This window comes from Sapajus apella, unplaced genomic scaffold (assembly GCF_009761245.1).
Source record: "Sapajus apella isolate SASKATOON/1434 unplaced genomic scaffold, GSC_monkey_1.0 scaffold11, whole genome shotgun sequence".
NCBI classification, from domain to species: Eukaryota; Metazoa; Chordata; class Mammalia; order Primates; family Cebidae; genus Sapajus; species Sapajus apella.
In genome coordinates, this window is record NW_022436951.1 from 30,816,757 (window position 1) to 30,844,742 (window position 27,986).

Consider the following 27,986-nt stretch of genomic DNA (forward strand, 5'->3'; position numbering starts at 1 on the left):
GGAGTCCTGATTTCAGGCCCTTCATTCACTGGGTTTGACTCCACTTTGCAGACAGGGTTCAGACTCCTTTGATGTGCGGTTGTTCTGGGACCAGCATAAAGGAGAAGGTATGTGCTGCCTGGCTGGAAAATCAGATGCCTCCCATCACATGCTCTCACATCCCATTGACTAAATCAGGTTACCTGGCAAAGGCCATAGTCAGTGGGTACGAAGCCTATTCCATGGCAGTGGGGAGGGGAGGCATGCAGATTTGCTAAATGATAGTTCAATTTATCACAAAATTATCTTCTTAATTTTTCTTGCCCAATTTATGAGTAATTTCTGACTTATATACACTAGATTTGTGGGTGTCACACACACAAGTTGATGTCTAGAAAATAAGCCTTCTCATTTCACCTTTGCCTGTCTCTGCTAATTCTCCTCTAGCCACTCCCTTGTAATATCTCCCAGCAGATATTTCAGTCCTTTAAAGGGCATCATGTCTTTTTGCCTCACGGCCATGCACATATTGTCCCCTCTACTCTACCCATCATTCTTTGCATCATGGATGTCAACATAGCATTCCTGCCTTAGCTGAGATGGTGCTCTCACGGTGATCTTCATGACCACCTGCTGTAACAGCCTGCTGTGTGCTCGGAGCTCCCTCCTCTGTCCTGCAGCACCGATCATAATTTCTATTCGCATCATTCTTTACGTGGGTAGATTACATCCACCTTTCACATTAGACCTCTCAAATGTCATAGACTCAGAAGTAACATCTTTGTTTCCATTTGCATTGGAAATACCTGCCCTGGTATTTAAAAAAAAAAAAGTAGTCAAATGAGTGAATGAATATGATTAGAACCCTAGAGGAAGAACTTCCTCTGTTCGGATGGACTGAGTTTCTCAGTTTAGAGACACACGGACAGACCACCTGAATCTCAGCCCAGCTCCAGTAGTTGGTCTGACCTTCATTTTTCCTTCATTAAGGGAACTGGCTTTTCCTTGATGTGCCAGTGTCAGGTGGCCAAAGCTCAGGACCTCAGGATGTCAGGAGGGGCTGGCCATCTTTCTTCTCCCAAATGTGGAGCCCAGTCCTACTCTCACACCATATTACCAGCCTTGCTTTATGGTTAGTGCTGTCCAAATAGTGTTCTTAAATGTTGAAGAACCTTATGAGCAGAACTTGGAACTAACATACACCACTGTTTCTATGGGAAAATGAATTTGGAATTCAAAACAACCGGCAGAGTGCAGGGCTTTAGGAATGTAGTGCATCAACAGACGCAAATACATGCAAAGTTTGCCAAATTTGTGGCAAATTCCCTTTACTGACAGTACTGAGGGATTCTTTGCCTCCCTGATTACATAGAACCTTCCTAAGTTCATCCTGTACATGTGTAGTATTTCATCCACATTCCAGCCTTAGGGTGGTGGGGGACTCCACAACCCCAAGCGCATTTTCTGATGGATGCAGTATAACCAGCGCTGCTGCCCTGGACACCCCTATTTTCTGCATCATGTGCATAAAGAGCAACTCTAATTTGACTAGTCCCATGAAGAAATATTACAATAAAACGTTGATGACCTGAATGATCCCTAGGATGGAAGCCAGGCATGCTCTTAGCTTGTATCTGGGCTCAAGGGCAGTTCAAGGTTGATGCCAGTACAAAAACTGGATTAAATCCCAATTGTCGTGAGTCATTTGGAATTAGCCTGTGGCTCATATAGTTAGCTTTGATTCTTTTCGGCTATAGGTGCATTTTGGAAACGCTGCAAGTTTTTGGTTTCTAAGCTATTAACTTGAATAAATAATTATTTCAAAGGGGATGGAAGAAATATTGTAAATATCAGCAATGCTACTAAATATTCCTTAAGACAGGGTTTTAAAGTATTTGGCATTTAGCAAATGATTACTAATCTTTCTATTCATTTCATTTATTTAGATAATTAATAAAGATGACCAGTTGACTCTAAAAGGACTTCCAATTTCAAGTCAGGGTCAGTTAAATAAAGTTGTTAAAAATCATGGAACACACTCTTGGTGTAATTATTTATCAGATGGCAACTAAAGTAGCCACACTGTGGCAAAATCATTTCCTAATTGGCTTCTGCTCTTTCAACACCAAGGCAAGTTGATTCCTTAGGGACGAAAGCAATTTTAAAGAACTTGTAAGTCAAGCAGTGTGGAGAAATTTGAGCCCTCCTGTATTTAGAGAATGGCATTGGTAAAAACACATTCACAGATATGAGAAATAATTCATGATGAAATGAAATATTAAGTCTGAATGGAATACTGAGGACAGAAAGTTAAGTGATCTTCCATGGTCTTTTGTTCAATACAATAAAAATTACCTTTTTATTGACTCTCTTGGTATCATAGGTATAGAATTAATATGGCTGACCTCAAAAAAGCATGAACCATTTCTCCATTTCTGAAATAGATCTTTTCTACTGCTATATTAACATTTGGAAAAACCACTTCATATCAATGAGTGTTTTCTGAAACCTATCAGAAGTAGTGGGAGCCATCTAAATAAGAAATACTGACATAATGGAATTGCTTATTATTCTGATATTTTCACAGTGCTTTCATCAAGCATTTCTCATTTTTACTGCAAACTTTCAGAAATGAGAATATTTCAGGGAAGTTCAACCAAAAGGTGGCAGCACCTCTTTGAAAATTATTTGTATTTATTTCATTTCCATTTTTTTCTTTCAAATACCACTCACACGTTTGGTTCTTGAGCTATGTTATAATAAGTATTTATAGATGAGAAATCCCTCCTTCTTTGTAAAAAGATAAATGCTATAAGCAATTGATAAAATTGAACTTCAAAAAAATGCCTGTTACCAATGAAAATTGTCCTCTTTGGCCATGCGAGACCAAATGGTCCATCATGTTTGATTATATAACAACAAATTGACTATATCATCCATCAGAAAATGTTCAGGAAGTCACCTAATCTATTAGCAGTGATTGTAATAATTATCCACTAGAAGATTTAGAAACTTGCTGGTCAGCATATCATGACAACTACTATATTCTTAAGGACCACAAATAGATCTTTTGTTCCTGAGGGAATGGGTATTGAATTAACAATCCTTTAAATCTGAATTTTTCTTATTCCCAAATTGTACCATTTTTTCAGTAAAAATATTTTTTAATCACTGTAATATTTGATACCTCTTTAATGTTATATATCTAAAATTTATATTTAAAAAATAATTCGTAATTCTAAATTATCACAACTACAAATCTACAATTATACTAGATTAAACTTTTTCAGATTGCTAACCTTTTTCATATACTGAAAATATTTATAGAGAAAATTAGTAAAGCCAAATTCAAAATTTTTCTTAAAAGAATAGCATGTTCTTCTGAAATAAGACATTAAGTAAAACCTCATTGATTCCAATAAAATGAAGTTAAATGGAATTTTGGTATTGTTGAGTGCTTACAGTTAACTGAAATCAAGCTAATTAAGGCAACAGCGCTTGTCAAAATCTTGCATTGATAAACTGTAGACTAGTATAAATGACTTCTAGACAATTATGTATCTCCATTAAAGCAGCCTATGTTTTACACGATGTATAGATAAGAAAATGCCATTCTTTATCAGATTACAATACATTTAAACATTAAGGTGATTCAGTGACAAAAACTGCAACTCTAAGGAACCATCAGGATCGGTTATTTTCACCTCTGCTTTGGTGGAGAATTCCTAGTGAAGTCTTTCTTGGAAATCTAGCCTATAATTTAACCCAGAGAGATGGAGTTTTAGTTGCTTGATGTTGTGGAGCCTGAAATCTCACCTCCTTCCTCTTCGCCTCAGTTATCCCTGATACTTTAAAGCCAGAGATTCTGCAGATGAGACTGAAAGGTACTGATGTAATCATAACCCCATTCCTTTTCTTTCCACACAGCAGGCCATGATGTGGTCATTAAGCAAGGCCATGTAGGTCGTTCATTCAAACCCAGTAATTGTAAGAATAATTGCATGAATAAAGAGATATGTGTTCATGCAATTATCATTAATAAAGATATATATATACACATATATATATTCATGCAATTATTATTATTATTATTATTATTGAGACAGCCCTGCTCTATTGTCCAGGCTGGAGTGTAGTGGCACGATCTGGCCTCCACTTCCTGGGTTCAAGCGATTCTCATGCCTCAGCCTCCCGAGTGGCTGGGATTACAGGCACCCACCACCACACCCAGCTAAATTTTGCATTTTTAGTAAGGATAGGATTTCACCATGTTGGCTATACTGGTCTTGAACTCCTGACCTCAAGTGATCTGCCTCCCATGGCCTCCCAAAGTGTTGGGATTACTTACAGACATGAGCCACCATGCTAAGCCTATTCTTAATATGCATAAAGGATAAAGATAGATATGTATATATCTATTAATGAATATATATTTTATTAATGGTAGATATATATTTTTATTAATAAAATATGTATATATATATGTGAATAAAGACATATATCTAATTAATTTTTATTTTACTAATTTTGTATTCATTTATTTCATTTTCATGGAATAATGGCTGGTAGAATAAAGTCCAGATATATATATATATATATAGCTGTAGAAAGAGATATCTGAAAATTATTCACAGGAAGCATATATATAGATGTACATACAGATATCTACATATGCATTTTCTGATATTTACACATACTTACAAGTATGTGTAAGACACATCCAGACCACTGAATAAAACCTTCCTTGTACCAAGACCACAGGAAATGAAGAATGATGCACTTGTAAGGCAACAACACTAGTCTAAAAGCTCCTTTGCCCCAGAGGAGTAACAATGGATGAATATTTTCACCTTTTCTGAGAACACGCCAGTAAAATGCCTGTTTACCTGCCCCATGCAGTCATTGCAGAGATCATGTGAAGTCACATGGGCATGTGTGGTTTAGTAGCATCATGAAGCAATATATGGGATGTGTGCACGATAGTATTCTACGTTAAGAGGGTTGAGTGCTACACCCTGTTTCCTTCTCACACATAAAGATTACCCAGCAGCTTATTTTATGATTCCTCACATTGCAAAGGTTATGATGATTTTTGACAGCTGTCCTTGTTCTTTCTGAAAATATTTTTGCTAAGCAAGTTCTCCTGCATGAAATAGCAGTGTTTTGGTGACAGCAGTGTCTGGAGAGAACCAAATGTTCAATGGTAATTAGAGAGAATGCATCACAAGTAGTTGCTGAGTCACTGGATTCTGTCTCAGATATGTTATTTTAAACATTGACTGGGTATGGCTTAGAAATCAGACTTGTCACGTTAGCACCTCTCCATTTTGGCATCAATAACTGCTTCAAGGGTCCCGCTCACCGGCAGGGAACCAGGGCACTTGCAAAGAGGAGCTGTAACTGTGACAACGGGCGTGAGCCTTCAGTCACTCCAGAACATCCTCTGTAGAAGCAGAACTTGTCATTCCTATGAGATGTTCTCCATTTTTCTTCCCAGGAGGCAGGGTGGGGTTAAGATTTTAAACTCTGGAGCTAGACTGCCTGGGTTGGAACCCCAGCTGTGCCCCTTCGTAGCTCTGGGACCTGGAATAAATTATTTAACTTGTCTGCAAATTAGTTTACTCATCCACAAAATAGGGATGATATTAAGAATGGTACCTACCTGTTGATGTGGATGCGAGGAATAAATGAGATATAACACGTGAAAAAAAAGAAAGCACTTCATGTGTGGTACCCAGGAAACACTACTGAACTCTTTGCAGTCCTTACAATAAATGGGCCATCCCACTAAACATCCAGAGCCCGGTCATTAGTGCAGACCTCCCCAAGAGAGACTGGAGGTAGACATGTGTCATTGGGAAAGCAGCTGGAACCAGAACAGGAGGATACTAGGTGGTAATAATAATCAATGTCATCACTGTAGTATCATGGAATTTTGAAAGCTTCAGACTTTCTAAAAAGTCACTCTGCCTTTTCAAAAACCTGGAAGTTGATGGTCACATTCATCTTGCTTTTTGATTTCTTAATTATGGTTATAGTTCCCCTAAACAGTCTCATGATTTTATTTATTTCTTATTTTTATTTTTTGAGACAAGGTCTTACTCTGTCACCCAGGATGGAGTGTGGTGGTGCAGTCATGGCTCACTTCAGCCTCAACCCCCTGAGCTCAAGCGATCCTCCCACCTCAGCCTCCCAAAGTACTGGGATTACAGGTGTGAGCCACCATGCCAGGCCTTCTGCTTTTGTTTTGATGACCAATTGTTTTGTGTATTTTATCTCAGAGAGTAAGTGTACTATAGATTATTGAAGGCTTTTGATGAACTGTGGTCAATCCTAATATATTCATTAATATTTAAGAATGTCAGATTATCTAAGTGGATTAAGCAATGAAAAAACAAAATTAAAATTGTGTGTGTGCGCGTGCATGCGTGTGTGTGTGTGCGTGTGTGTATGCGCGTGTCTGTGCAGGTACTTGTTCTTTTGTTTGTTTCTTAAGGCCAACATTTGTAGTCAGGCACAAGAATTTGAATATAAAATTCGAAATGAAATGGATTCAGATATTTGGGTAGTCCTCATTACATCTGCCCGGCATTTCGTGGGTCATTTAGATCTTTTATTTAATGCCTAGTCCATATTTGCCAAAGAGTAAATGTGTGATAAATACACATTTACATTCAAAAGCCATGAAAGAAATTATAGCTATGGAAACTTTTAGTTTTAACACTTATGTTTTATAAATAGCACATAAAGGATAATGCTCGGCATACACATATTATCATTTTTAGTAAGTAAAACACAATTGTGACCCATTTTCTGATTCTTCAACTCTCAGCATCTGGCTTCAAAAATATCTGCATCATATTTTCATATGGAAATTTAAAAAAATCTCATTGACTAGAGTTCTTAAAAATGTTTTTGCAAAAAGTCAAATGTTAAAATAGTGAAGACAAAGTTAGAGCCTCAGGAGAAGCTGAGATTTTGTTTTATCTTGAAGTTTGCCTTCACCACCTATTAGCATGAATTCACATCAGGGACTTTAAATTCTGTCAGTGTGGGCTGGGGGAGATACTGGGCTGGTTGCAAAGCTCTTTCTAGAAGATAAATCTGAGCCATTACTAGAGCAGGTGGAGGCAAGAGGCACTGGAATAAATGCAATAAACCTAGAACAAAATTTGCAGAGACGACCTCGTACGCATTCACTAAGTTGTTGTTTCACACACAGCTGTGCCTACAGATGATAAATCCTTTCCTAATCAAAAATCTAGTTTAGAAATTATAAATAAAATGAATAACAATCAAATGTGCATTAGGATACCTCAATGAGCAAGTGTGGAGAATAAATTTATGTGAATGTAAATGTTACATGGGCAGCTGTGTGCCAATCACTGTGTTATTACTCATTAACTGCTTTGTATATTTGGTTATATTATTCAGGAGAATGCATCTCCCAACCCATTTTGCTCTCATTTCACTCCAAGGAAGTAAAACTGTGTATTGGAAAGCTCCTCTAGTGATGGTTTTTTCCTATTCAATAATTTTCAGACCACATTTATTAAATTTTTGAAAGGCAAATGAGTTGACAGCATAAAAAATTCTAGCAAACTGCAGAATCCAGCCACATTTTTATATCTCAAAAATTTTATATAGGAATATGGTCAAAAAGAAGTACCTCTGTAGTTTAAACTAGAAGGACTTGAACAGACACTGAATCTAAGAAGGTATAAGGGTGGCAGCTAAGCACATGGATGTTGAATATTGTTAGCCATTGGGGAAATGCAAATGAAAATCCTAAAGAGATCACTGTACACTTATCACAGTGTCTAACATTCAAAACAGCAACAGTACTAGGTTATGGAAAGAATGTGGAGCAGGTAGAATTCTTATACATTGCTCGAGGGAATGTAAAATTCTATAGACTCTGGAAAACAGGTTGGTAATTTCACATAAACATATACTTAACCTGTGACCCAGAATCCAACTTCTAGGTCTTAACCCTAGAGACATGAAAACTTATATTCCTACCAAAACTGCACATGAGTGTTTATACTAGCTTTATTTGTGATAGCTAAAAACTGGAAATAACCCAAGTGTCCCTCAACTACTGAATGTGTAAACTCTGCACATCCATGTTCTGGAATACTACTAGGCAGTGAAAAAGGACAAACTATTGATGTATAAACAATCTTGATGTACAGCAGCTTCAGGGAATCTCACAGACATTATGCTGGGTGAGAAAAGACGTTTGGAGAAGATTATGTAGTATATGACTATTAGTATGGCATTCTCCAAGGACAGTCATAATGATACAAAGTAGACCAATAGATCAGTAGAAGATCAGTAGATTGCTAGGGTTTTGGGTATTGGCAGGGAGTATGTAAAGGATTTCATGAGAGAAGTTTTTAGGTAATTGAACTCTCTCCTGATTATGCTACTAGTTACATGAATGTGTTTAAATTCATGAAACCATATACCAAAATTACCAACTTGGTTGGTGATTTTTAAATTTTTTTTTCAATCATGTTTTTACTTAAGCTGCTTAAGAAGCTAAACTCTTACATGAAAAATATCAAGTCAATAGCAATTTCAAAACGTAAAATATGTAATGGAATTGCATTTTTGGTTAACATGTTCTTTATCTACTATGTGAAAGAGAAATAACTGTATTTAGGCAGTGTTTTCTCAAGTGTGGCAAGAGAAGTAGCAAGATATGACATGGTTGCTGGTGGCTCCTGACTCAACAATTATACATTTTAGTGGGTACTTAAAAGCCGTTCACAATACATCCAATCCATAAATTCACAGATATTATTACCTTAAAGTAGGCTAAGTATAAATGTTGTAAAAAAATTTAAAGGCAGTTTTTGAACGCATTTAAATAATGGGAAATCTATAAAGTTTAAGAAATACTAAGTAAGTCAGTATTTTCTTTTTTTTCATTTTGAGATGGAGTCTCGCTCTGTCACCAGGCTGGAGTGCAGTGGCGTGATCTCGGCTCATTGCAACCTCCGCTTCCCGGGTTCAAGCGATTCTCCTGCCTCAACCTTCCAAGTAACTACAGGCACACGCTACCATCCTTGGATAATTTTTCTGTTCTTAAAGTAGAGACAGGATTTCACGATGTTGGCCAGGATGGTCTCAATCTCTTGACCCTGTAATCCGCCTGCCTGAGCGTCCCAAAGTGCTGGGATTACAGGCATGAGCCACCACATCCGGCCAGTACTTTTTTAGATAATCAGATTTTTAGGTCATCTGCAGTAGGCTAGGATATGTGGTTTTATAGCTGGGTAAATTGTCAGCATGTACAAAACAGTGACTGTGTTAGGGCAAGCCGAGAGTGAGTGTGGCTGGACAACTAGCAGCTGATGCATCTTCCCTGTTCATCTCCACTTACCTGCTATCTGCAGGTTAGTTCACTGCTCCCTGCTCTCCAGCCTCATGCAACAGTGTGCTGGAAAATGTTTAGTAACTAGATCTCTGGGACAAAACAAGCCACTAATCTGTAATCTTTGCTCGTATCTGTGGTCTAGATACTCCCACCACAGTCAGTTTCAAGCTGCCAACATGGCGTCCCATGGAGTTGGAAAGAGAGGCATTGTAACACATTATTCTGCAATGAACATTCGTATGCACGTGTCCTTCTAATAGAACGATTTATAATCCTTTGGATATATACCCAGTAATTTGTGTCCTTTGTAGGGACATAGATGAACCTGGAAAGCATCATTCTCAGCAAACTGACACAAGAGCAGAAGATCAAACACCACATGTTCTCACTCATAGGCGGTGTTGAACAATGAGAGCACATGGACACAGGGAGGGGAGCACTACACACTGGGGTTTGTTGGGGGGAAATAGGGGAGGGTCAGTGGGGGATGGGGAGTTGGGGAGAGATAGCATGGGGAGAAATGCCAGATATAGGTGATGGGGAGGAAGGCAGCAAATCACACTGCCACATGTGTACCTATGCAACAATCTTGCATGTTCTTCACATGTACCCCAAAACCTAAAATGCAATAAAATAAATTAAAACAAAAAACATATTATTCTGTAGTATTTCCACCATGCAGACACGAAAGATATAAATAACCTCAAAAGCATAGATTATAGTAAATGGTAAAATATTTATCTTATTTTTAATATAAATTATTTAATTGTAAGAATATATTATTTAATTTTTAATCGTGTCTGCGTTTAAAGACTCACAACATCCCTGGAAATGTAACCCTGCAGCCTCCCAAGCACACTGCACTTTGATTGCCGTGTGCCACCTTTGTGGATCTCTGCATTTCCTTCATTGTGCTTATCCATTTATCATTACTAGGCTATTTGTGTGACTTGGAGTTTAATATTTTTACCCCTACAAGACATAAACTCTACTAGGGTAGTGTTAAAAGAATGGCCATATGGCCAGATTTTTAAATGATAGTAAAAATGATAGTATGTTTCTGGAGGTAAAGGAGAACATGACACCAAGAATTTCCGTTGTTTGAAAAACCGCTATGTGTCTGTGTGTGTGTGTGTGTGTGTGTGTGTGTGTGTGTATTATTAAGAAGACTCTAAGGTTCAGAACAGGCAAGGGTAACCTCGTTTTGCATTTTATTAAGTAGAAACTAATAGTATAGTAAGAAGGAATTTAAATAAAAGAAATAAAAATAAAAGTTTTGCCTTAGTTGATCTATTTACAATTAGTTCTGACATGATCATTTATATCTTCTATTTAGTATTTGGTCATGGAGGTTTCAGCAAAGAAAATAAAATCTTTCTAATACAGAAGTGAATAAAAATGTTTAACTCGTTTCATTTTTTACTTGGTTCATTTTCAGTGAACCACGTAAAAAAACTTTTTATGTGAACATAAGTACAGACATTAAACTAAGCACTTTTGCATATGTCTAAAGCTTTGGGTTATTACTGTATATGTGAGCTGCTTTCAAATAAACTAGCGTATTATAAACTATATTTCAAGCTATTCAGAAGCAACAACTAGGATAAAACATAGCTACTTAGCAGATGATAATTTATATTATCAATTTTGAATTATTTGATATACAGTCTTGGTAAGATTTTCCTAAATTAGAAATTAAGAAAGATAGCTTCAAATTGTAATCATACTATGAAGACTATTTAGGTTCATGGTCACTAAAGATAAACTAGTGATTTTTTTTTTTTTTTTTTTGAGACAGAGTCTTGCTCTGTAGCCCAGGCTGGAGTACAGTGGTGGCACAATCTCTGCTCACTGCAACCGCCATCTCCCAGGTCCCAGTTCAAGCAATTCATCTGCCTCAGCCTCCAGAGTAGCTGGGATTACAGGCATGCACCACTATGCCCAGCTAATTTTTGTATTTTTAGTAGAGATGAGGTTTCACCATTTTGGCCAGGCTGGTCTTGAATTCCTCACCACGTCATCTTCCCGCCTTGGCCTCACAAAGTGCTGGGATCACAGGTGTGAGCCATTGCCCCCAGGCTAGTGATGATTTTTGAATTTCTTTTTTCTCAGACTCTCGTTTTTCTCCTTCTTCCTCCCTCTTTTTCTCTCCCATCTTCTCTGCCCTTCCTTCTGAGTTCCCTCCTTACCCCTGTTTCTCCCTCCACTGTCCTTCTTTCGTTTCTTCCTTCCTTCTTCCTACTTTCATTCTTCCTTCCTGGATAGGAATTTTAGGGGGGGAAGATTATACACTTTCCGTTTCAGTAGCTACTGGCAAATTGATTTTCTGAAAGGTTCTGCCAACTTGAACCAGTGTTGTAAGTGAGAAGACCACACCCCAGCCTCCACGCAGATGAACACTGGATATTATCACCTAGTGTGATCTCATTCTCATATAAATGTGCATTCCCCTGGTCATTCTGAAATGGAGGCTGATATCTTCCATCCCTTAGCAATTTGTATTAATTCTCCTTTAGTGAGTTGCCTGCTTATACATTGCGGCCATTTTTTAAAATTGAGTGTTTTATTCTTCTTTATTTATAGAGCCTCTAATTATACTATTTTAAAATCAACTCTTCATCAATTATATACTTTGCAAAAATTGTTCAGTCTCCTTTTGTACTTTAAGTTGTTTATGATATCTTTGGACTTACCGAAATTGTAATTTGATTTACTCTTCTTTATAACTTTTGCCTTTTGCATCTTGTTTCGAAAGACTTTTACAGTGAACGATTATAAAATAAAAATAATGGACTTACACGTTTTAACTGCTTTCATAGCTTTTCGTTTTCTTGTTTTGGCTTTGTTTCTCCCAAATATGTTGATCTTGCTGGAATATGTTTATAATATCATATGAGAGAGAGACCCATATTTTCCAAAATGAGCACACAATTTTCCTAACACTTATCATCTGTTAAATATTATTGTTTACTAAATAATGTTTTTTACTGAGCTCTCATACGCCTATGAGTTTATCTGGACACCTTGTGATCCATTGATATATTTGTGTTTGTCTGTACTAACAAGCCATTTGAGTTATTATTTTAGAGTTTATTTTGATAGCTGATTTTTCTTTTTAAAAAATAAGTTTACTGGTTTTCTTCAGATACTCTTTCAGATTAATTTAGAACTGAATTTTCAAGTAGAAAAAGAAATAGACATTTTGGGGGGATTTACACAGACACACACACACACACGCACACGCACACTTTTAAGAAGTGGCATTTAGAAAATACTGTGTTCCCATCTAGAAACGTAATTTCCCTCCAATTGCATGAAACGTTTTCCTTTAGTGTTCCCTTTTTCAATAACAATTCTGCACTTTATTTTTGTGTTTCTTTCACCTTTTCTTTTAAATCTATTGTAGACATATTGTAATATTTGATGCTACTGTGATTTCCCCCCCAATAATATTGTACATTTTTTTTACCAGTTTAAAGAAAAACTTGATTTTGAGTATATATTATGTACCCTGCCATTAGGCTGCAATTTTTTTTTTTTTTTTTGAAAAACGGTTCTTGAAGATTTTTTCACTTGATTCTTCAGATTTCCCCTGGTATATGAGGTAATCAAGTGTAAATAAGTAGTGAGGGGTTTACATTTTTCATCCTTTCACCTCTTTTAGAAAGTTTTGGCAGGCCTTCCAGGACAAGATGGCTGCCTTTTATGAAGGTCAAGATTGCCAACTTTATGGACATTCCTGCAGCACACACTGAGCTCTTCTGTCTTATTTGCTATTTTACGTAGAATCTTTGCTTTTCTTTTCATCAATAGGGTAATTTTATGGTCGAATGAGTTCATACTTGCTCCATATGATGGATATGGAAGCTTTCTGCCATCCTTTATATTCTATTATATATTCTAAAGTAATGGAATGTAATATGTAGCATTTTAATTGATAACTATGAAGACATAGTTGTCTTGGGCATATAAGGGGACATATTTGGGATCCATGGACTGCTTCCTACAGGATATAGATGCCACCTTTCTTAGTCCATAAATGTAAACACTTAGTAAACGTAAATTTTTTTCTTAGTACAGAAATGTGCTGTATCTAAAGGGATATTTGGATGCAGCACATTTATGCAACAGAACGACCCTTTCTTATTTGTGAGTCCTCTGTTTTCAGGTCCTGTGTTACATCAAATACAATCCACATTTACTTGCTGTTACCTAGGCTTTGTCCTAGTGCTGTGTAAGCCAGAGGGCAGATTGGAAGCCAAATTCAACTGTGTGTAACATGAGACTCTACATTTGTACGATGTGATGTTGGGAGGCGATGTTGCAGAAGCAGAACACTTAACTAGATTGTTGAATATTGAGTCAGAGTCCATGGGCTGAAGTGGACAGAAAGGTACTGGAGAAGAGCTCAAAATGAAGAACACATGAAAGAACCTCATTCATCTGTGGAATGTGGAGTGGTCCTCAATTGGGCTACTAGAACCTTGAGGGTGTGCAACTGGAAAGCCTGGCTGGGGGAAGCCAGCTGGTAATGCCAACAAATCTGTGCCGCTCTGTTGACTTGGACTGATTCTAATATCTATGTCTATGCCTGCTTTCAGTTGTCATTCTCAAATTCTCCCTCCTGAATCACTTGTATATCCCTATCCAGTTTTCCATCCCTTGGGTCTGCCTGGAGGTAAAAGGATTATTCTGGTACATTTCTTTCTTCTGAATCTGTTTCCTGCCTTGCTTTCCAATCTTCCAGTAGACTCCTGGGAGTTGAGTTTCCTTTAATCTTTGTTGAGCACACTGCATTTTCTGTTCCAGAAATCATTCATTCATTTGTCACTTTCTGAGAACAGATGTGGTGCCAAAAACATGCATCACTGAACCATGAAGTTCAAGACCCTTACTCTCGAGGAGCTTACAAGACTGCAGGCTTCACAGTGAGTAAAGTAGGATAGGAATAAAGCAAAAGAGATTGACGGCCATGTAGACAATTGGAGGTCATATGCTCCACTGAAAGGTACACAAATCTCTTCTTTTAAAACACTGGGCAACAATGTGAAACAGGTCTGCCAGTTGGGTCCACTCTAACTTTAAATGTCATCTGTTCTTGCCAGCTGCCTAATGTGTAGCCCACAGTTCTCCCTTGAGCTCCACGGTCCTATCCAGCACCCAACTCATGTGGCTACTCTGAAGTCTCACAGCTCACAATCCTTACAGAAAAATATAACCTCACCCACTGCCAATCCACTCTTCCTGGGTGGTCTTCTCCAGGAATTGGTAATTCCATGCTTCCAGGTGCTCAGGTGTGAAAATCAGGTCTTATCTTTGACTGTCACCTGTTATCACATGTGTTCAATTCATCCACCCAATTGGCTCTGACATCAAAAATTACCCAGAATTCAGTCAGTTCCTTCTACCTCCTCTGCAGCCACCACCATTGTCCTTCATCCACTTCTACCTTTGACAAGGGCAAAATCATCGCAATAGCAGCCAGGAGGAGGCTGTCAATGTAAACTAAAGCCATTTTACTGCTCTGACCAGTGCCTCTCTGTGGTTTTCCATTTCAGAGAAAAGCCCAGTTCCTCTGAGTGTCCCAAAGGCTCCATACCTGCAGTCTTCTTTCTCCTCCCCCTTGCCTGCTGACCCTCTCCTACCTACTCCGTGCCCACTGCCCCCTCCCCGCACTTCCTGCTTTGCACCCTGGTTCTGCACCAGCAACTTGGTCTCATCACTGATACCAAATCTTCCAGCCAAATTCCAGCATCGGAGACTTCTCATTTGCCAGAACACTCCCCTGGTTCTCTACTCACTCCCTGTCCTTCAGGTCTCTGTTTAAATGTCTGCTTCTCAGGGAGACAGTGTTTTACCACAACCAAGTTACAACCATATTCCCCTCCTCCCAGCCCTCTCTACCACCCTTCCCACTTCTTCTTTCTAGCAGGCTGCTCTGTGACGTGCCCTGTGTCCTTCCCAGGCGTCTGCTTACTGGCAGCGTTCCTCACTGGAATGCTAGTGCCTTGAGAATGACGATTTTTGATATTTTTATTCACTACGTCATTCCCAGCACCTAGAACACTGTCTGCACATAAAGGGCATTCAGTAATTCTTCGTTCAATGACTGAATATACTAATATATTCAGGAAGACCTCTCTTCATTGAATCCTGGTTATTCCTGGGGAAGAATATTTGTCATTCATTTTGTACATGTAGGTGGTGGAGGGCATTTCACCAGGAGACTTCACTATCCAGATTCCTATCCATAGACACATCATTTATCGGAGATGTAAAACTTCCAGGCTGGGGAGCGGCCAGAAAGATGCCATGAATAGCCGTGTGCTTAGGAAGGACCCTGGCAAACTGCGAAGCACTGATTCCTGCTAAACAAGCACGTGCCGTGGAGGCCAGGGCATAATCAACTTCATGTATGAGTCCAGCTTCAGTGATGGGAGAGAGTCAGACTTTAGAATACCTTTTGAACTTGTGCGAAGGTGTGAGTCTGAAACTCAGAGAGACAGTAGCAGAAAATCAGGCACTTTCCTCCAAACCAAGGCTGTGTGCTGTTCTTTGCAAAAGACTGTGCAAAGGAATTAAGAAAGAAGCAGCATAATTAACAAATTCTCAAATGGGACCTTGTGGGGCCTACATAGGCTGCCTGTGTTGCCGATTCCTATGTCTGATTTTGGACTCCCTGGGCCATTAACTGTCTCTTTCTGTTTTTCACCTACAGACAGGAATCAATTTTCTTTCTCAACCCAGTTCACACAAATATGACTATTACAAATAAATAATACTCAACCTTCTTTTGTGTGTGAGGCACCCAGATAATTCCTTTCAAGTGTTCTCCCTCTCTCTCTCCCTGTCTCCCTCTCGACAGGGCCTACTCTGTTGGCCAGGCTGGAGTCCAGTGACATGATCTTGGTTCACTGCAACCTTGACCTTCTGGGCTCAAGTGATCCTCCCACCTCTGCCTTCTGCAGGCATGTGCCACCACACCCAGCTAATTTTTTGTAGAGACTGGTTTCACCTTGTTGCCTAAGCTGAGAATCCTTTTTTATTTTATTGTTACTATTTTTAAAATGCTGGCTGATAGAGCCAGGATTAGGGTGCCACTGGTAAGGAATTTGTCAAAGGTGCAAGACTTAAGTGGGAACCAAAAATCAGAATCCATCAAGTCATATTTTTAGGGAATATTTACAAAAGTGAAAATTCACGAAAACAATGCGTGAGGAGCAAGATATCAAATTTTTAAATAAAGATAGGCATCCGTGTGTGTGTTTTATGATCCCACATTATTGTGCATCTTTTTGTTCTTGTGTCATTTACAATTGGCCATGAGTCCCCTGCGAATGGGTGTATGAAGGCTGATGATAGCATTTGGAGAGCTTAGGCTACATAGGGCTTTATTAGTCATGCTTTTTGATTGTAGAGCTTTCTTCTTTTTTAACTTTTTCCAGTTGGTTCAAAATATCAGTGTGTGCTTTAATTAGTGCATATAGGAATCCAGTTTCCCTTTTGTCCCAAGCTCCCCAGCAGGGCTTGGCAAGGCACTCTTGGGTGACTACCTCTACACTAATTTTCCATAGTAAGACTTGGAAAGAAACAGCACAAGGTGGTTCCCCGCCTTTCACATCCAGCATGTGCAGCTCACCTGACATCAACACTTTTTTCTACCTGCCTTCTAGACACTGCACTTACCTGCCTGGGGCTCTGTGCAACTCTTTTTCTTCGGAAAGAAAACTTCTATTACAACCTCTAATTATATACCCTTATACACACACACACACACACAAATATTTTCAAATCATAGAACAAGCACATTTGGTGGGGGGAGTTAGGTAACAGAAACATGTCAAAGTAATTTCATTAGAACAGAGAGCTATTACTGAATCAGTCTTAGAAAAGAATGCACTGGGAGTTTGAGGGGAGTTAACTGTGTTCTTCTTGAAGCACCTAACTTACATCATGGGAGCAGCATGTGGGAGAAGAATGTCCCTTAATGAGCTACTTAAAATGATCACACAAGGAGATACAAACTTAATGCAGTCTGTGTTTTACTGCTGAAAATCTTCAGTCATGAAGAGGTGATTACCCAAGGCTGCTCCAAGTGGCATTGGTGAATTAAAAGCTCAAACATGAAAGCTGACAAAAACAAGGATTGGGGAAGGCACTCTCTCTTCGATAAATGGTGCTGGGATACTGGCTAGCCATATGCAGAAGATTGAATCTGGACCCCTTCCTTACACCACATGCAAACATCAACTCGAGATGGATTAAATACTTAAATGTAAAACCCCAAGCTATAAAATCCCTGGAAGACAACATAGGCAATACCATTCTGGACATAGGAACTGGCAAGACTTCATGATGAAGACTCTAAAAGCAATCACGACAAAAGCAAAGCAAATGGGATCTAATTAAACTTAAGAGCTTCTGCACAGCAGAAGACACTATAACAGAGTAAACAGACAACCTACAGAATGGGAGAAAGTATCTCCAAACTATGCATTTGACAAAGATCTAATATTCAAAATCTAAAGGAACTTAAACCAATTTATAAGGAAAAAAACATTAAAAATTGGGCAAAGGACATGAACACTTTTCAAAAGAAGACATACATACAGCCAACAAATCATATGAAAAGAAGCTAAGTATCACTGATCTTTAGAGCAATGCAAATCCAAACCACAATGAGATACCAGCTCACACCAGTCAGAATAGCTATGATTAAAAAATCAAAAAATAACATATTCTAGTAAGGTTGCAGAGAAATGGGAATGTTTGTACTCTGTTGGCGGGAGTATAAATTAGTTCAGCCATTGTGGAAAGCAGTGTGGCAATTCATCAAAGAGCTAAGAGTAGAACTACCATTCGATGCAGCAATCTCATGACTGGGCATATACCCAAAGGAATATAAATTGTTCTATCATAAAGACATATGCATGTGTATGTTCATTGCAGCACTGTTCACAATAGCAAAGACAAGTAATCAACCTAAATGCCCATCAAAGGTACATTGGGTAAAGAAAATGTGGTACAAACATACCGTGGAATACTACAAAGCCATAAAAAAGAATGAGATCATGTCCTTTGCCAGAACATGGATGGAGCTGGAGACCATCATCCTTAACAAACTAAAACAGGAACAGAAAACCAATTACCACATATGTTCATTTATAAGTGGGAGCTAAATGATGAGAACACAGGGGCATGAGAGGGGAAAAAAGAGATACTGGGACACCCTTAAGGGTGAAGGGTGGGAGGCGGTAGATGATCAGGAAAAATAAGTAATGGGTACTGGTCTTAATACCTGGGTAACAAAATAGTCTGAACAGCAAACCCCAAAGCATGAGTTTACCTATATAGGAAACCTGCACATGTACATCAAACCTAATTTTTTTTTAAGTTCAAGTATGTTTTCCTTTCTGGTGTTTAATCTAAATGTTGCTATTGTTAAATTTTTTTTTGAAAACAGTGTAATTTTAATGAAGTAAACTTGGGATATACAGTGACCATCTCATGTCTCTTAACCTATCTAATAATTGATGCATTTCTTTATATTCAGATTTAAATTTACCAGATAGGGTGAAGCAGTTCCAAGTTCAAAATTAATTACATTGGTGATGACTAACATTGCTTTCAGGAGCTAGCATACTTAAAGACCAGTGCAGATTTCACAAGACCAAAATAAAAAGCATAATTATTATAGGTCACCGATAAGTTCAGCCTGCCAAGGGGACAATGGCATCTACCTTTGGGAAAATAGTTAAGCATCAATATGCATGATTTAAGAAGATCTTAAAAGAAAAGCTGTTTTCTCTGGTTGAAATAAATGAACAGATGTGGCTGGTATGATGTGTTGTGACAGAGTGCTCCAAAGATACGGTGCTTAAAAGGCTGAAAAGCCAGCACTCCAGCAATTCCTACCTAAGAGCCACACTGCCAGATTTCACAGATCTCATGCAGGAAATGAAAGTAGTTTATGAAAGCGCAAGGGACGTGAGCAATTTCAGAGCCATGGGTAAACTGCAGGATTTTACATCCCATCAGCTGTGTTATCAAAACTGCTCTGGAAAAATAGATATCAAATTCATAGGTCCTCCAAGCACAGCAAAAGCAGTGGGCCCATGATAAAATGAATACAAATTGATAAAATAAAGTTGGAGAAATTTAAAATAAATTGCAGCCTCCTATAAAATAGAAGAAAAAATATGCACACACACATGCATCCATCCATGCATATCTATGAGAGAAGTCTAGAGTGAGGGTCTAGTATTAGTAAATAATGAAAAATAATTCCAGTGGACTGATTAACAACAAACAATTTTTTCCAAAGTCATGTTGTTGTTGTTGGTGGTGGTGGTGTTGCTTTTGGCTGAGTGAATTTGAGTTTAAACTCTATAGCCCAAAGCTGGATGACTTCCAACAACTTCTCACTGTTTGATATCAACCATATTTGTTAGCTTGTTTGATCTTAAATCTCTAAAAATCAGATAGACAGTACAGGAGATAATTTTCATTGGTTCGATATTCATGCCAATGTTACCTTCTTTACTACCCCAGCTTTTGTAAGAAGCATGAGTGCCATGACCTCATGAAAAGGAATCCCTCATAGATGCTTGTAACCATGCAAAAGGACACATTTTTAAAGAGTGGTTTTGTGGTAGATTCAAGATGGGTAAGATGGGCCTAATGCAGTGTCAAATAGCACTTTTGGAGTTTGAGTCAGGAGGATTGCTTCAGCCCAGGAGTTCAAGAACTGTCTGGGCAACATAGTGAAACCCTGTGTCTACAAAAAGCAATTTAAAAATTAGCAAGGTGTTGTGGTAGTTCCGGCTACTCAGGCAGCTGAGGTGGGAGGATCACTTGAGCCCAGGAGTTTGAGATTACAGTGAGCCACGATCAAGCACTTCAACCTGGGCGACAGAACAGGATCCTAGCTGTTAAAAGAAAACGATAGGCAATGTGTATTCATAAACATTTTTCCTTGGCTTGAGTCTCCCTAACAGGTATACATCTGCTCTGTCCAAGATTGCCATCATATGGCTGTTAAAAAAACAAAAACGAACCAAAAAAACTTGCTTTTCTAAGAATAGGCCCTGTAGAATTCAGAGTTAATAATAAATGGTTCATGGAAGTTAATTGTCATGGTAATTGTGGGATAAATCATGACCTGCTGATAAAAACAGTGAGCTATAAAAGATCTGCCTGTAAGGCTATGGAACTGAATCCACAAAATAGTCATTCAACACAATCTCATTCTTCTTGACGTTCCACCTATTCCAGTTAACTCCAAAAAACGTGACGGAGAGCCTGTTGTTTTCTTTGTCAATGTTCTTAACTGTGAATCCCCAATTTTTTATGTTAAAATGGGATCTTTATATAAAAAGGCGGGGGTTACTTCAGGTGATTCAAAGATAACAGAGACCTACTCCCTTTCTGTACAATATTACAAATAAACTAGAGGGAAATGGGAAGCAAAAAAATCACTTTAATCCCACAACTGTGATTTCAGTAGTACGCAACAGTCAAGTATTATTTTTTATAAGGAGTCTTAAAATACTTTGCATTTATGTAGCACTTTACATTTTTAAAGTGTTTGGGGCTATATATTAATTTTATTTTAACAATAATCATGTACAGTTAGTACATAATTTCTACTCTATCCAGAAATAATTTTTTTCTGAGCATATTTCCATACTGAATAGTAAATCGATATTATTATTACTGCAAGGGAAACGTGGGAAGCTGATTGCTTGGGAAAGATTGTTAGGTGTGTGAGTGTATGGAGTTTTTAATATGTAAAGGTAACATGGAATCAGCCAGGTTTGTGTTCACTGCCATAGAATCACTGAAAAGTTTTCTAAGCCATCTGGACCCCCATTTCCTCATCTAAAAATGTGAAAATAATACCTATCTTGCATTGTTACTGAGAAGCTTGAGTGAAATTGTGCATGTAACTCACCTAGCATGTTGCCTGGCACCTGGTAAATTGTCCAAGTAATACCCCTCATTGGTAATAATAGGTGAACACAGAATGGTTCAGTGGGAATATAAAGACACTCTGAGGTTCTGAAGTCATTATTAATGTAAGTCCACTGATAAAGTTACAAGTTCTGAATGAGTTTTCCAAGTTAATCAGTCCTGCCTGGGTGCAGTGGTTCATGCATGTAATCCCAGTATTTGGTAGGCCTAGGTGGGTGGATACCTTGAGCCAAGGAGTTCCAGACCAGCCAGGGCAGTGTGGTAAAACTCCATCTCTACAAAAAAAAAAAGAAAAAAAAAAAAAAAGAACAAAAAAAAGTAAAAGTAGCCGGGCATGGTGATGCACACCTGTAGTCCCAGCTACTCAGGAGGCTAAGGTGGGAGGATCGCCTGAGCCTGGAGAGGTCAAGGCAGCAGTGAGCCATGATGGTGCCACACGCTGCAGCCTGGGTTATGGCGTGAGATCCAGTCTCAAAAACAAAAACAAAAAAACAGCAAAACAAAACTAGTAAATTAGTTTCCAGAATCACCTGCTTTGAGTCCATCCAGGTTTAGCACCATGAAGCCATCTATTTCTTTCTTTGTGTGGGTATAGGGCATAACATGTCTAAAGTTACCCTATATTTAAATATAAAAAGTGGCTAATAAAGGTTTCAGTCTCTGCATTCTCACGTCAGCTTACTGTCTTTGAGAACTGCACCCTGATCTTAAACCAAGTTGACGTAAGTGCCTTGAGTTTACCATTCGCCTCACTAACACTGGGCAATCAGCACATCCAAGTTTGGACATTCCTTTTGTCTTGATTAGAGTTCACTCTATATGTGTGACTTCCCTAAGTTGTCTTGAGAGCAAGAGTCTAATGAAGTGTTTTGCACACTCAAATTAGGTACATAATAAATGCTGTTGATCCCAAACTTATTGAGAATGGCATACTAGAAATTTTTAACTCTTATGCCATTAATGGTTCCCTTTAAGGAGTTGGGTGAATAAAAGGGAAAAAAATTTAGCTACCAACTGCTCCTTGAGTATCCAGAATCCTGAATTAAATGTCTAGCAACCTGGCTACTGGAGCAAGCTTCCACAAGTCATTTAGCCCCTGGATCTTGCTGGCAAAAAACAACTGTCATCAATTCTAATTTCTCTCACTTTCTGCGAATATTCAGTGCAGCTCACGGGCTATGAATGTGAAATAAAGCTCGTGAGTCAAATTGACTTGCCTGCAGTATGGAGGGAACAGCGATAATACCCGAGACATGCTTGACTTATAACCTCCAGCTAAAAGGACTTTCTAGAGAAGTCTGATTGGTCGTTCAGAAGATTATCTCTGCAGAGGCAGCACAGTTCTGCTGATTACACCTCAGCTTTGCGGGGCAGATGTGAAAATGGGTGACCATCAGGTGTCACAGAAGTGTGGCTCTAGCCCAGTGAACCAGTGAAAGGCAGGTGTACACAAGGCGGGTGCTTAGAACCTCAAGGGCACCATGGAAAGTAATTGGTAATAATGATGACAAGCACTGCAAAATAGCAAGAGGCAACTTGCTGTGCTAATGGGACTCAATCTAAGGGGCTCAGTTTGAATGCATATAATGACATCAAGCCTGAGAAATTTCAGTTATCATAGTTCTCAAAAGTATTTCATATTTCATCAGAGAAAAATTTATTTTTTCCCATCCAGTATTCACTGTCATGCTTCAAGGAAAAAATGGCTGTTGCTGTCCCTAAGGAGACAACTGCGATGGTGTCTTCTGTCTTGGTTCTTTCCTTCTGATTTTCCCTTAAAGAAAACCCCAGTTCCTTCTGCCTTTTGAAAGCTGCCCAGTGTATAATGCCAGAGTCCCAGCTCCTTCTCTTAGGTGCTTGTTTGCTTCTCTCTTCTCCAATCAGCTACTATTGTCTCTTTTCTCTGGGCTCTCATAGTCTCATTTTTAAATGATACTTACTTGATTCTTACTGTTATTTTAAAAATATTGTTTTTGTATTACAATATTTAAGTGCTTTTCTGTTGCCCCTAACTATAGTGGAAGATGTTTGCTAAGCCTTGCTTATTTTGGGAGACTTGGGAGGTGTCACAGTGCCTTGTCCAGTGTATGGAATTGGGACGAACAATTAAATTGTTAAGTAAATAAATAAATAATTACTGTCTACGTAGATAATTATATGAAGTTTTAATCATATAAACCACATTGGATTCTTTTTGCTAATCTCACATGGGCAGAATGCAAAATCTTTGGTTAAAAGGGTTGAGGGTTTTTCTCCAGATAAATTTCAAAGTAAATTAAGTAGTGATCGTATACAGGTATTCCTCTTGTAGACCCTCCCTTCCAAACAGCATAGATGCCATCCTTCAGGCTCTCGATTACTGCTTTTTAAGGAAGAAAGAGTCCTTTAAATCCCAGCCAAACTTCATCACAGGGTCATGCGGAAGCTTAAAAATATTCGAGAGGAAGGAGTGTGTTCAAATTCATCACTTTGTTTAATTAAGACCCATACAACTTCTTTGTACATTGCAAGTTAGGCCTGGCATTCCCATTGTAATAGCAAGAGTCCTACAGAAGCTCTTCTTTGATACTCTGATCTCAGATCCTATCCTAGTATTTCCAGTGGTGCCTTGCTAACTTTCTCCTCAGTTCCTGACTCACCTGTTGGTCTGTTTGTAGTGCTTTGCCTGTGAACACACCTGCTGTGTCCTGCTTTTAATGTGTTCTAGAGCAGGTTTTTAACTTTTCCTTGATATGAACATTTTTTCTGGGAATGGTGGTGGAGCCATTTCCTGTAGTTGTATAAGTTGAGTGTTTCAGTGACTTCTCAACAGCAGTGAGAGCAAACCTGCTTAGGCCTTTTTTATTCCTCTGGAAGCCATTGACGATGCTGCGCCCTCTAAAATTCAGTATCTGCTTCTCACTCAGTGTCCCCTTCTCAGCTGACTGGATGCCCTTGGATGCCATGTGTTGTTTATGTCTTTATCATTTGGCCTAAGGAAAGCCTAATACTTATAATAAACAACACGGACATTGAATGCCAGGAGTGGGCCAGAAGATGCTGCTAGCCACACTTGCATCTTATTGATTATGCATTTTATCTCTCCCCCCTCCCAATTGGTTTTCTTCCGCTGGGTGCCATAAAATCTTGGAGAGTGTAACTGTCATCCATTCTCCTTAAGTTTTATAGTCAAAGGTTCTTTTTGTAAAATGAATTCCATTACTTTAGCTCTTGAGGACTGCCAACCCAATTTGCATTTTCTACAGAATATTTGGGCCTGCCACTAATTTTTTTTTCTTTTTTATTTTGACATGGAGTTTCTCTTTGTCACCCAGGCTGGAGTGCAGTGGTGCCATCTTGGCTCACTGCAACCTCTGCCTCGAGATTCAAGCTATTCCCTTGCCTCAGACTCATGAGCTAGGGCTACAGGCATGAGCCACCATGCCCAGCTAGTTTTTTGAAGACAGGTGATGCTGCTCAAATTTAATCATTAAAGGTCTCTCCTCTTAGACGACACTAGGAAACATTTGGGTTGTATCCATTTCACTCTCTGTGCTGAACTTGATGTCACATAATTGCTGGTCAGTCTAATACTTTCATATGTACATCTTTTTCAAATTAGAAAATATATTGTAATATAAAAATCAATATCAGTTCTAACTTTGCATAGGAACCTGTTAGAAAGTTTAATGATATAAGCTCTAAGAACTTAACAGTGCAAAGATCTCAAGACTATAACATTCTTAGAAGTTATTTCAACCACATTTTCCTAAGACTGAAATGCAGAAACTTACAGAACTCAGTAAAAAGATAAAAATGTAAATACTGAATATTGAAAAGATGCAAGTTCTCTCCAAATACACTTATAGGCTGAGTAAAATTCAAATTTAAAGACAATTTGTTAAAGATGAGGCAAGAATCTAGGGAAGACAAATTATCTGAAGTTTGTCTGGAAAAATCAATGGGTGAAAAGAAAAGATTTTAGGACAAGATTAATAAAATTTTCTTTCAATTGTAAAAGTAAAATGATAAAATCAGATCTATATGGGACTGATGTCAGGAATATTATACAAAGTTATGGGAAAGCATGAAATAGTTTTATTGAAAGATATTTGTGATTATCTCATTGGCTACAAAAGAAGAATTTACAATAGTTGAGATTCTGTTATGTGTAAAGTTGTCCAACAGTTATAAGGATTAAATGAGGATCTCCCCCCAAAATTTTTTACAATAGGATGAACAAGCATTTATATAAAATGAAAAGCTCGCACAGTGACACCACTTGATTCTTCAATACTTAATTTTAAAGGCAAGCAATTAAACTGTTTATAAGGATACCTTTGAATATGACAGTGTTCGCTTCTGAAAATAAATTAAAGGCTGAATTGTTCTATATATGGTAACGGGGGGACAAGAAGTTTTGCCAGCTTTTATTACACATAAAATGAAAACAGACATAGATTTATTCACCTTAACAGTAGTAATATTTTAAAAGTACCAAATTCAAGTTCTTTTTGGCTTCTCTTTGGGAATTAATGCCATATTAAACCTAATTCCTATTCTTCTTGAGAGTGATATTTATTCTTCTTGCCATCGGTAACTCCTACTTGGAAATTAAGTCTTGACAAGGACAGCAAGCTTCAGTATCAATTTTTCTCAGAATGATTTGGCATGATATTTAGTGGATCAGTTTTTGGCCTTTATAGAATGAACTTCCTGAGCTTTTGAAAGTCATGGTCAATATGTGCCTGTCAGATAGAGAGGACACACTAATCAGTAGCACGTGCTCTTGATTTGTTTAGCATTCAATGTCGGTAAATACTTTTATCAAAACCATTATTCTCTTACGGGAATGTGTTATTTACCAACGTTGATAACATCACCGACTGTGATTTTTTAAAATAGGAAACAGTGTATTCTGAGTATAATCAGTCCTCATTTCCCCTTGTTAAAGAAACAAAATTGAAGAAACACTTTTAATTTAGAAGAAAAACATTCAAATCTGTTTACCTTCATTTGTTAGACTAGAAAATCTGTATATATAACAAGAAAATTAAAAACTAAAAAGATAAAAAATGCATTAAAATTATGGACTTTGTATCAAATAATAGTTAAAATAAAAAGACTTAGAAACTTAGACATCTTGATTGAAACCCAGCTGTGCCCATATTGTGATGAAAATCTTACTTCACTTCTGTGGTCTTCTTCTCCAAATCCTGTCGTCCCAGTTTAATCATGAGAAAAACCTCAGATGAATTCCAATAGTGGGACATTCTACAAAACATTTGGCCAGTACTCATCAAAACCATCAGGGTCATTGAAAATAAGGAAAGCTTGAGGAACTGTTAAAGTTGAGGAGAGCCTAAGGAGACAGGATGGCTGAATGGAATATGGAATCCTTCAGGGGATCCTGGGACAGAAAAAGAACATGAGATTACAAATGAAGGAAATCTAAGTAAACCAAGGACTTTAGTCAATGATCATATTCCAGTCCTGACTGAATAATTGTGACAAATAAACCATATTAATATAAGATGTTTATAATAGGGGTTTAACTGGGTAAGGTACAATCAAAACTCAATGTACTATCTTCTCAATTTTTCTATAAATCTGAAACTATCTTAAAAATGTAGTCTACTTAATAAAGAAGGAGGGGGAAAGATGGAGTTATATGACACAAAATTATTATATGCTATACTAAGCAATTTAGAATATGTTTGTGTCTGGAGACTCATAAGATATGCACTCCAGTAGTCTGTGAATGCTCAGACCAGGCAGAGAAGGCAAGGTCAAGGGTTTGAACTAAGATGACAGCAGTGAGACTGAATAGGAGACAGGAGGCAAGGTGCAAAGCAATGGAGTTAATAGCACTTAACCCCTGATTCAATTCGGGCAGGTGATGAAAGGACGGAAAAGTCTACCATAATGGGTTTCAAGATGAAAATGAAGCATTTGAAAAGGTTTATAGAAGGAAGGAAAAAGACTTGAGTATTTAAAATTCTCTAAGAAAAAAAAATTATGTTGAGAAAGTCTTGAATGGGCATCTATAAGGGTGGAGAGTTTTCTGGAGCTTGCCTTTACTATGTGGCTGTGGATGTTCTGGTCTTCAGCTGATAATACTTAGAGCCTTTCTTTGTCCCGCTCTGTGATGTGATCATTTCTGTTTGTAACAAGCAGTATTAGGTGATTGACTGACTTCTCTGAAAGTACCCCCAGGTTTGAGGGCCCTGGTGCTTCAATAAATGCAGCAGCATTTTGCCTTTCTGTGCTGAAAGTGACTCAAGAGGATAAAGACATGAGGTGGCATCAGTGACTTTCCATTGATGATCCTGCAGAACCCCCACTAATGTGGGCCTTGGAAATGTCATCTTGTCGTTATCTCAGGAGTCTGAGGAGAAGTATGCTCTCCACTTGATAATTGTTTGATTGTCATTTTTAGAGACATGATTTCTTAAACTACTTAAAATGGAATGGAAGAGGATTCCTGATAATATTTAACTTTTTATAAAAGGAAGAGAAATGAGATTAAATTTTCTTGTTATTAGTTTTTCATTAACAGTTCAGTTTTTTGATGTTTCTCTGTTATATATCATAGTCTAGTGTTGATTTGATTATAGAATTTGGAAGACATTAGTATATTTTTCATTTCTTTTTTGAAGAAACTGGTTAC

At 38.0% G+C, this 27,986-nt stretch overlaps 1 protein-coding gene and 1 long non-coding RNA gene across 14 annotated transcripts in view; both read left to right on the plus strand.

Annotated features, from left to right (window-relative positions):
• Positions 1-27,986, plus strand: part of CTNND2 (catenin delta 2) — a 944,995-nt gene that overhangs the window by 411,727 nt on the left and 505,282 nt on the right. The window lies entirely within an intron of this gene.
• On the plus strand, positions 11,149-27,968 carry LOC116552126. The gene is made up of 2 exons (XR_004269235.1): positions 11,149-11,193; positions 24,659-27,968. It is a non-coding gene; the product is annotated as an uncharacterized LOC116552126 (long non-coding RNA).